At 39.5% G+C, this 9,164-nt stretch overlaps 1 protein-coding gene across 2 annotated transcripts in view; it reads right to left on the reverse strand.

Moving 5' to 3' along the window:
- Positions 1 to 9,164, reverse strand: part of tsnare1 (T-SNARE Domain Containing 1) — a gene marked incomplete at its 3' end in the record, with an annotated part of 185,268 nt that overhangs the window by 133,352 nt on the left and 42,752 nt on the right. Inside the window, 1 exon segment of one of the 2 annotated variants that reach the window (XM_036215823.1) lies at positions 1,562 to 1,662. 2 annotated transcript variants of the gene reach the window in all.

The following is a 9,164-nucleotide window of genomic DNA, read 5'->3' on the forward strand; positions in this document are numbered from 1 at the left end:
GGGCCGCAAATGGCCCGCGGGCCGCGAGTTTGAGACCCCTGCTATAAACTGAAGGGGTCAGGACTTATCAGACCCTTTAAGTTTCATACCCATCTACCCATTTTTGTCTGCTCATGTGGGACAAAGTTACAGAGGTAGCACTTTAAGCAAAGATTCCCTCACTTTCCTTCAGCTACTCTGAGGGCATCCCGAGACGTTCCAAGGCCAGCTAAGTGACACAGTCTTTCCAGTATGTCTGGATTTGAGAGGACTGAGTCTCAGTTGTTGTTTAAGATAACATTTTTCTCCAATACATCCCAGACGCCATACTGACTGAGCACAATCCATAGGATACTATGGTTGACCTGGTCGAACACCTTCCCAAATCAGCAAAGAACATGAACTTGATGAGCAAACTTCCACAAACCCTCTTTTTTGTGTAGAATTGGTACTGTTACCACAATTAGGACATAAACTGCACTGTTGTTCTTGAATCTGAGGTTCAACCCTCAGTTAAACCCTCCTCTCCAGTGCTCCGGAATACAGTAGACTTTCCTGGAGAGGCAGAGGAGTGCAATCATTAGTGAACGCACCCACTGATCTACCTTCTTAAAAAGGGGAACAATCGCCCCATTCAGACAGTCACATGGAAATGATCCCGACTGCCAGGCAATGCTGTAGAGACTTTTCAGCTATGACAGTCCCATAGACATAAGAGACTACGTGTGCTTCATCCACCGTGTCACAGTCCCAGCTGATGAGCCATAGGCTGGATAAATAAGCTAAAAAAAATAAATGGAAGATCGGGGTTGGACAGATTTGAGGTTCAATCACATGCATATTGATGTCTTATTCATGATATTTTTTCCTGATTTATATAAAGAAATCACATATCATCTTCTCAAAATGCCTCGGTTCCAAACATGCACTGTGATAATTTTTTTCACCAACTTCAAAAGTATTGGAAGGTAAATTTATTTTTTGACTACTGCGATTACACAAAAACGTAATGTATTGATTCATCAGATTATCTGAAGTGTCCAGTGTTATCAATGACATTGTAGCAAATGCTCTAAGTAACCTTGTATGAGGTGATCTCTCCTGATCTCAAGAGCAGATGATCTTCAATCCTTCACAAGTCCTCTGGTGTCTCCTCGCTCACCATCAGAATATTAAATGCATGGTAATGTGATATTAACAATACACAACATGGTCCAAAGTCATAGCATTATCATCTCTAGTAATAGTAGTATTTTGTGACTTGTATACTTAACTTATACAAAAAGAGTCATGACTGCATTGGCTGCTCTGGTCTTTGTCTTTTATCACTTTTTTGTCATGTGGGGTTCCAGACTGTGTGACCTTGACCTAAGAGCTATTTTATGTATGTTTTGTTGTTAAACAACATTTAACTGTTTTTGTACTATAATCAAATTTGATCAGCTCAAGTACAGTAAGGAAAGTAACTTCCCTTACTTAAAAAGTAAAAGAAACTGTCATGGTGCTCCCTCTGCACCTTCAATTTACCCAGCTGTTGGACATCACCTCATCACCAGTTCAGCATTCATCACCAGATTATTACCTTCCATGGATTCTATTCACTCAACCTGGGTCCATCAGCAAGAACCTCAGCCGACATCAATGTCAAGTACTCCTCTGCCACGCCATGTCTTCTCGAACACGCTACAGTACCATTCTACTCAACACCAAGATCTCCGTCAACGGCTTCACCACCAAACAAGCTTTGGTTGCCGCTCCCAACATCCTTCGTTCGCCAGTCTCCCCTCCAGCCAAAGATCCTCACAACCGCCACAAAAGAATAAATCAAGACTCTTTCCATCATATCTTTATGGGTTGCCAGCATCTGGGTCTGTTTTGTCACGCACAAATCATGACAACTTGCTGATGAGTTTAACATACAAACTAGCATTATTTTGTTTTTGTTTATATTACTTTGATCAGTAACTTTTCTCTAAAAATTATCTTACAACATTAGAAATATCAATGTATTCAGTTTACTTCCAGGCTCAGTGTGAGAAAGGAAGCAGATTATTTTATTACCACAATAACCAAAAACAAAGGACTTTTACATCTAATGAGAATTAAACAGGAGTTCCAGGTTTCTCTTACCAAACATGCTAAAACAGGTTGTTGCTCTTCTTTAAAAGGATAAGCAAAATACTTTAAATTGCATTTTTCATCTTAATTTTAGGAAATAACCCAACCAGGATTTCTTCTCTTTCAAGGGTGTAGATTTTAAATTTATTGGAGCTCGAGTATCCTGAGGAGCATGCTCATGGCTTGTGTAATTACAAGAGTCTCCTCACTTGTCTGATCTTGGGGTTTTCCTTTAGCCCCGTCTCCCTCTGAAAACAACCTTCAGGCTGAAGAGGAGCGCAGGGAAACAAGCAGAGAAATTGCCTTGTCACACAAAAATGAGTCATTATTAAGATAAATCACCCCATTCTGTTCCATAACTAAACCCTGCCTGACTTTACTTTCCACAGACACTCTTTGGCCCCCTCCATCCTAATCACACACACAGTCATAGATACACACAGTCATAGATTGTATGCTATCTATCTATCTATCTATCTATCTATCTATCTATCTATCTTTCTATCTATCTATCTATCTATCTATCTATCTATCTATCTATCTATCTATCTATCTATCTATCTATCTATCTATCTATCTATCTATCGTGTGCTCAGTGAATGCCTCAGACATTGGAGAGCAGAGGATGTGATGCTAGAAGACAAGAGCTTTCATGGGATATCAAGAAGTCCTATCAATGGCTAGAATGGCCTGCAGGACAGCACAGAAACACTGATCCTGGCAGCACAGGAACAAGCCCTGAGCACCAGAGCAATAGAGGCTCAGATCTACCACACCAGACAAGACCTAAGATGCAGTGAAACAATGAGAAATGTTACATGAACATGGACTTTAGGACCGAGCATCTTTATTCTCATTACTGTCAAACATGATTTTTTTTCTTATCTTCATGTAGATGAAGTGTGGGGTTCTTAGTTTTCAGTTTCTCAGAGCTTACTACTACATTCATATAAATTGTAAAATTGTAAATTTGAATTTCTGTACTAGACTGGCAGTTACTGTATTAACTCATATGACCAAGATTTTTTGGCCTTTTTAAGAGGTTTTTGCTTCATTTTTGTGTCTTTTCTTTGTTGTGGGTTGTTTATTTGAGATTATTTATCAGTACAGATTAAAAATATAAAGAATAAGATATATATTGTTTATATAAACAACAACACTATGGGATGTTTTCTTTCTTTCTTTCAGTCTGTGTTAGAATATGTAACACCCCTTCTGGTTTGTCTGGTTTGATTGAGAGACCCATAAAAAAGACACTTGCAGAAAGCACTGGAAATAATAAAAGGTTGCTGTATGAGACGTTACCTAAAAGCTTTTAGTGCTGGAATAAGCAGATATACAAATGCCTCCGTTCAGATTTACAAAAATGCACTCTCATAACTTTCACATTCTTAAAAGTGCTACAGATGGATACATTCTCCTTTCTTTTGACAGAAGAGACCATTAGTGTTGAAAGAAGAGGTGAATGAAATGCAGGTTAGGACACTTGCAAACCAGGAAAGTGCAGTGGACTTAGTTTACATGAGCAGGGATATGAACATGTCACACTTTCACTTAATATGTTTTCCACATGTAAAGGCAAACCAAACAACATGGAAAGGTCAAGCAGCTACAAAAGCTGCTCATGTTGGGGCACCACTGCCCAAAACGAACACTGACCGGGAGGAAAAAAGACATGGAAAGGAAAGCTATCAGCAGTTTTCATTTCAGTACCTTTATTTCTTGTGGTTTCCATCTCTCCATGTTTGAAAAGCACTATTACCTCCTCGCCGTATCATGAGCCATTTTCCAAGCTTCTATGGTTAAAGCATGCTCAGCTTCAACCTGGGATTTTTTTTTCTTGTTCATTATTCATTGAGCTCACATAATTTTTGTTTCTTTTACCATTTAACTCTTTTGTCTGCATTCACTCTGTAGTGATCTGCACCAGGGTTCACTTACAAGTGACCAAAGTGTCCTCCTCTCAGTGGTCTGGCTGTGCTGTCTGCTTGCACCAAAGTCCAGGTGAGCTTTTAAATCTGCTGCTAATCAAGCAAGTTACTTTTCTTTCACGAGTTAGTTTAGTTACAGAAAAAAAGTTTAGTCACATATAAACTTAATGCTGCTCTCTGTAGCCCACTGCCACTGAAAATGTATGAGTTTATCAAAAAAAAGTAGGCTACTTTGTTGTCAAGGTGCAGATTTTTTTTGTGAAGGACGAAATCTAAACACAATTATAATTTGTTTTTTTTCTTAAAAAGGATTGTAAAATTGCTAAAACAACCTAATAAATCAAGTATTTTACATTTCAAATTGTAATTTTGCTTGATTTAAACTAAAGAGATAAATAATTTCCAACTATTCATTTGGAATACTTTTTGGAAACAATGGAGGATATTGTTATGTTTTGTGTGTTTGGTTTCACCTTTTCTCTGTGTGCAGGCGGTCTGTGGGTCCTCCCTGTGATCTGCTGGTGACACAGCTGTCTGCACTCACCTGATTAGGCTGCTCCCTATTTAAGTTGACTGCTTTCTTCCCTCCGTGTTGGTTCGTCTTGTATGTTTTCCCCTGTGCTCTTGGGCTTTTCTGGTTTATGTATTTTTGCAGCTCCTTTAGTTTTCCCTCTGATGAGGTGATTTTTTTTTTTGTCATTAAAGACTCATTTTTTGTGAACCTGAAACTTAGTTTGGTCCCTCCATTCTTCACTACTCACTATATCTAGCCTGTTTAAATATTTAGTCTAGCCGGCCAAACTAGAATAAATTATATTGTTAATAATCCTTAATGTTTGATTTTCCCTGTAATGTTGCTGTGTCCTACATGGTACATAACAAATACATTGAGCTTTGTCTATAGATGCAAAAAGTAATCCTGCATTCAAGTGCTGTTGGAAGATTTGTTGTTCTTACAGTGTTTTTTTTTTCAAGTCAAACTGTCACTTTTCTGATTGCTCCAACACCACGTGAATGTGACAATTCTGTAAGTTTGCTTTTTTTTCCCCCTGAGGGACATCAACCCATCAGTGCAATTGGTGCTAAAATGGGAGCAAAAGCCACAAATGTTTAAATTCAAATCAAATTAAAGCCAGGTTTTTATCCAGTTTCCATAAGGTTTCTTTCTCTAGGGGGGTTTCCAAAACACTCCTCGCATCTACGTCTGGTCTGGCCCTTCTGTCAAATTCTCTTTGACAGATCTTCGAGGCCTACGAGTACAAAAGTTTGCCCACCCCTGCACTATTATAGTGTGTTCGCCATATTTTAGTGCTGTCAAAATGAACAACTCCAAAATCAGGTGTACTAGAATTTTCTCAGAAGTCTTTGCCAAAAACTAGTGCGCGTTGATGCTCACTACATTAGCGGATATAGACCAAAATGCATTACGGTCAAGATTTTGTGAAAGGAAAAACATGTATAGATGTATTTTTTTTAATAAAGCATCCACATTTCATCATCAGAACACGGTGAAGTCATAGAGAGACGTTGTGAAATGTTGATTGATTCGATTTTTTTTTTTTTTTTTTTTTTTAACCTTGTGAATTTGGTGACGTCATATCCAGCGTTTAGAAAAACAACTGAAAAGTAGTGAGAGCGGTGTCTGAATTGCTTTTACAATCCAGGGCAGCAGATAGTCCTGCACTACATAGTTTTTTTTTTTTGTTTTTTTTTTAGTAGTTCGGGATTAGGGTGGGAATTCAGACATAGGCAGTCATAAAATAAATTGTTGGGAACTGTCTCTCTCTAAAACAGAGATTTGTAGAGCTTTTTAGCCATAGTTGTTTACAGACACACATTCTTGCACTTAATACATAATGAGGACCAGGAAAATCACCCGAGAAGTGAGGACCAGCCTTTCTGCTTCCTTTATACACACACCCCAACATGTACACACACACATGAAAATAAACAGACAAGCACACACAATCCACTTTCTAAGTCCATACATTGCATTCTTTATTGTTTGGTCCATATTTTACTTCTTTAGCAAATCCTCTCCTTTCACTCTCCAATAGACGCATCAGCAGAAATGTAGCAATAGGTGCCTCGCCCAAGGACATATCATTGTGAGGACCATTAGGTCCAGGAATTGAACCACCTTCTTTCTGATAAGTGGCAACACAGAGTAATGGTGTGGAGCAGTTAGCAGCCTACCACTGTCTTTATCTCCCTCACCCTGCAGAAAGCCGCATGTAATCACAGAAACAAGCTCGGGCTCTTATCTACAGCAGCACTTTCTCTTCCCCCTCACTACCGTATGCGGGTTCACAGGGATAAAATAAACAGAGGATATTTAATAGAACACAAAAGATCTGTTATCTGTGTTTGTTCTTTGTCAAATCCCCGGCCTCTGGAAGGCAAACACCTGCAGTCGTACAGTTCAATACAGAAGAGTGTATGGAGTGAGGGAGAACACACACTTCTCCTCACCACACACGCTGATGTGAATCTCTGCCAGGGCCGATACTGACACCATGCTCTGGCACTGCAGCATCACGCTCACTAAATTCACTCCCATCGATTACCAACAAACATTTACTGTTCTTATAAAATCCCAATAAAAAGGCTCTTTTCTCTGACAATTAAGACTCTAAAGGTGCTCATTTAGTGCCTGTTAAGTAAAAACCAGTTTGGAGTTAATATGGAGAAATTCGCTGTGTTGGCAGGCTGGTTTTGCAGATAGTGGTTTTTACCAAAGTGGCCCACTGACTGGTCTGTCTGCATGTTTTCAATGTGCACACGTGCATTTTATTACTATACATGTCCATAAGAAACAGCAAATTTAACCCTTTAACACCCCAGCTCCAGTGTTAGTGTTCGTTGATTTATTGTAATTTTCAACACGATCAGCGTAATTCCTGAAGATTCTGAAGCAGAAAAGCGGCTTGCGCTGATTTAAATACCTGGCAGGTGCTGATTAGGATTATTGGCCCCACCTTCAAGGTGAGCAGAATGGCAGGGGGTGTGGAAAGTTGCAGGACGTAACACCACCGTAACTCTTCAACCGAGACTGTGATTACAGCAGATTCTGAAGTGAGGAAAAGCAAGCTTGCACTGATATACAGCACTTTACAACAGTGAGGTGTTATCAATCAAGATAAATCAGCTGATTATGCTGCAGACAAAAGCAGCATCATTATGCAACACTTTGTTAGTAATCGGTTGTTTATTGGTGCAAAGCCACTTTTTTCTCACTTTGCTCTGGTGGGTCTAGATTGATTTTGATACGCTAAAGATTTGAGATTTTCTATCATCGGCATTATCCACGTCAGCTCTGGGGTTCTGTTCTATTCTCATTTACTTTACTTCTCCTGTATTCTTTATTATTCATGATATTTAGTTCTCTGTGCTTCTGTCTGGTGCTGTGTGATTCATGTGTTGTTTCTCTTTCCCACTTCCCTCCGGAAGAGCGGGAGAGATTTCAGATTCCAGGTGGATCACCCGTGCTTCTGTTCTAGGCCGTGGACCACGCCTCTGGCTAATCTTGGCTGTGAACCTCGCCCCCACCTGTCCCCCAGTCCTATCTGCTTGAACTCTATTCAAATACGTAGTTGTAGAGTTAGATAAGCTAATTCCTCTTTAACAGTCCTGGTAAATCACTTTTCTGTCCTGGAGAGGATCTCTCCTGCATGTAGACATTCCTGAGGTTTCTTCTTTTTTTTGTTTTTCCTTACTGGGAAGGAGGGTCTAAGGGCAGGGAAAACCTGTTTAATTTAGTCTGTTTAGTTTAGCAATCAGCTATTGTTTATATTTTATGACTGACCTGCTTCTGTACAATAACCGGCATGAAGCTCAATTAGGCTCTTTTGTGACACTAAATAAAGAAAATCAAATTGAATTCTCTGCATAGGAATCAACTGACTTGTGCTGATTGTGTGGATGGTCAATGATTTGTGGTGTGTCAAACGGCTTGGGTTATTTAGGTGTCACCACTGACATTGCCAGTGTTAAAGGCATATGACATGTTTATGAAGCATGTTTTTGGACTGTAGGAGGAAGCTAGAGTAGCTAGAGAAAGCCCACAAATGTATGAGGAGAGCATGCATAAACTCCACACAGACCGGACCACCTGGGGATTGAAACATGCCCTTCTTACTGTACGGCGAGTGGGTTAGCCACTACACCACCGTGCCTTTAAATACAGGCCTACACAAATTGAAATTAGGAAGATAAATCCCCCCTTCCCTTAGATAGTGGCTTCAGCTAGCATCACATTTTTTTTTTTTAGTCTTGTAAGTTGAATAGATTTTAATACAACAGCTTGAGCTCTGTCTGTAGAGGTGGATGAATGCGGTGATTGTATTTAAACTACATCCACAGGAATTTGAGGTTAAACTTGATTTTTATAAATCACATTTTTACAAGAATAGTGAGGGAGATTTGGTGGGAGGAGTAAAGACATCATAGGGGAGATGATCTCAGGGATTAAAGTGAGCTGAGTGGATCAAATTCAATTCAATTTTATTTACATAGCCCAAAATCACAAAGAAAATTTGCCTCGTCGGGCAAAGAAGATCAAAAAGGAGTAAAGAAGAAAAGGAGAGGTAAGACAAAACACTAAAGTCATCAATGACTTGGGGCACCCACACAAACTTAAGCCCATTCGTCTGCTCTGCACAGACCTGCAAATCCATGCGGACCCACCCATTCATCATCACCTATACAGGTTAACTCATTGCCACATTATGTGTATTCCAGCAATCAAACAATTTCATAAATCAGGTAAACCTGCAGGCCCAAAAAACATCCGTGTTTGTGCAGAGGTGAGCAGGCAGGTGTGTCCAGGTGTTTTTACAATTATGTCACTGAATGTAGAAGACATGATGGGAATCCTGGACAACCCCCCTCCCCCAACACAAGCAGGGACATGCATCCTAAGAATACTGGATACCAACCACGCAGAGACTGAACAGGAGACCACCACATAACACACACATCAAAATCTGCATGTAACTTATAACTTAAACTCATAACTGATAACTTGTAATTCTGATAACATCATAGAGTAGTTGGGTAACGCTTTATATTAAGGTGTGCTTGTTAAGTATTAATAAGATATTAATAAGCATTAGTAAGATGCTTATAATTTGCTTA

This window comes from Oryzias melastigma, linkage group LG16 (genome assembly GCF_002922805.2).
Source record: "Oryzias melastigma strain HK-1 linkage group LG16, ASM292280v2, whole genome shotgun sequence".
NCBI lineage: Eukaryota > Metazoa > Chordata > Actinopteri > Beloniformes > Adrianichthyidae > Oryzias > Oryzias melastigma.